This window comes from Parus major, chromosome 3 (genome assembly GCF_001522545.3).
Source record: "Parus major isolate Abel chromosome 3, Parus_major1.1, whole genome shotgun sequence".
Classification (NCBI taxonomy): Eukaryota; Metazoa; Chordata; class Aves; order Passeriformes; family Paridae; genus Parus; species Parus major.
In genome coordinates this window covers 9,697,867-9,700,160 of record NC_031770.1, presented here as the reverse complement: position 1 = coordinate 9,700,160, position 2,294 = coordinate 9,697,867, and positions in this window count along the sequence as shown.

Sequence of the window (2,294 nt, the reverse complement as noted above, 5' to 3'; positions counted from 1 at the left end):
CCGCAGTGCCCGCGGCCGGCGTGTGGGAGCCCTCGTCACCGAACCTCCCCCGCGGATGCTGCGCAGCCGTTTTGACTCGGATTTATATTTTAGGCTGTAATTCTCCGCCAGGCCACAGAAGCTGCTGAAATAGAGGCGCGCGTTAGGTCCTACTGAAGTAGTAGCAGCCTCCTGCCTGATCGTGCCTTAAACACGCTTTAATTCTCGGTCGTAGTCCTGTGCCAGTGATCAAAACACAGGGAAGCTCTGTTTGATTAACAGCAGATTCTGGCTGTATTTAACAAGCATGTGGCTATGGGCTGCATGAACGCACGGGTGTGGAAATCCATGGGTTACATAGGTTCACGCCTGGGCTTGCAGCTCACTGACTCGTGTTTGTGTCTGGTGCTGGCCCCAGACTGGGCTGAAGATGTTGTTCTGCTCCTTGGTGGTCAAGGTTGGCAGAGGTTTGTTCGGTACAACTTGTTTTGCAAACTCAGACAATAAATCCCAAATGAGTATCACCGGGATCAGGGACTCCTTGGTCACTTCCTCGAGAGACGTGTCTGACCTGAACAGTTTAAAGAGCAGAAAACGTGACACTACCAGAAAGAAAGACTAGTTTAATATTACTGTTACTTCATAACTGTGGGCTTCAGAGTCAGTGGCCATCCATTATACCTTTCATAGACATGCTTTAGAAAATAAAGATGCACCTTCTTATGCTTCAGAATTCCATCCTTGGCTTTCTGGCGTTAATATTAGCACAGCTCAAACATACTTCATTGGAAGCTAGAACAGCAAAAGCAGTCAAAAACCACAACTATGTTGAATATTAAATGCTTGTTAGGAAGCCAGTGGGGATTTCCCTCCAGCAACTTGCAAATGTCATTCACAGTATTTTCATAGCATATTTTCCCCTACCTGGCAGAAATCTCTTTGTGCCTTACAGCCTCCGCTGTGCTCAGACACTCCACATGGGCAAAACATGGTGGCTTGGGGTTTTTCTGGGTTTTTTTTCCCCTTGGGGATCTCATTAGATGGAGTCTGTCTGTCTCCTAATCCCTAAAACATGACACAGCAGCAATAAAGTGAGCAAGGAGATCACAAACATAGCGTAAAACTGATTGCTCTGTATTGATCCAGACTGCAGAAGGACTGAGTTTGCAGAATTAAGTCATGTGGATAAAGGTAGGGAAATAGGAGAGGCTGTAGGAGGGAGGTGGTGTTAGCCCTGTCCTCCCCAGGAGTTCTGCTTTATGTTACTTGCTGTTGACTCAGACAAAAGTCCTCGGCTGTGTGGGTCGAGGATGGCATTCCTGCCTCAGCATTGCTGCCAGCTGGCTGGGGGTGTCTCCATGGCTCCTGCAGCTACTCACAAGTGAGTTGGAAAGTTTGGATTTGCCCAAATGGACTTCACAGTTTGCTTTCAGTAGTCTGACCTTCTGAAATTGGACCTGAGAGTATCTACATAACCACTTTCCACTAGCAAAGAGACAGATAGGAGGGAATGGAAAGAGAGTGGAAGGCAAAAGTAAAGGGAATCCCCAGAAGAGAAGCAGCTGTACGTGATTATTAACTACAGATGCTGGTTTTGAGGGGAAAGCCCTTCCTACAGACTTAGTGGTAAACCAATTTTTCCCTCTCTAGCCCTGTGGGTCAGCCTGAGGCTGAAGGTGAGTCCTGCAGAATGGATACAATTTTCCATGGCTCCCTTATATAAATCATGGGTTGATCCACTCACTGTTGAAATGTGTGCAGTCCTGGTCAGCAAACAGAGCCAGAGCCAAGACCGGCTGTGCAGGACTGACCTCAGTGCTCAGCTGCTGAGGTTCACAACGTTCTTGCAGCATCTTCACTGAGTCACGGAGCTGTCCTGCCGGGTTCATCTCAGTGAATTGTCAAAACAGCCTTAAGAAGAAATTTTGCATCAGTTGCTTAGCATGAAGTGACCTTTACATAGAGCTGGCTTACCCCTCAGCTGACACTTGTCCAGGGAGCCCTGATCTAGCTGAAAAGCTCTGGTCTGTGTTTCTCTTGCACCAGAGAGGTACTTTCAAAGCCAGTGATTCATTGTGTCAGAGATGCAGGGGAAAGCCATACCCTCAAAATGACATTTAAGCACCCTCCCATGACCTTTAATGTTTTCCAGTTGCAATTAAAAGCGTCTTGTTACCTGCTCATGCAGGGAAAGTAACAAACTGTTTGATTTTCTACCTTATGCTTCGTTGGCATTATCTCTGAGCTAAATGTTGTTACTGTTCTGCTTCATTTTGTATTAACAGCAAAGCCCTCTGTTCCTCTTGGGAAAAATA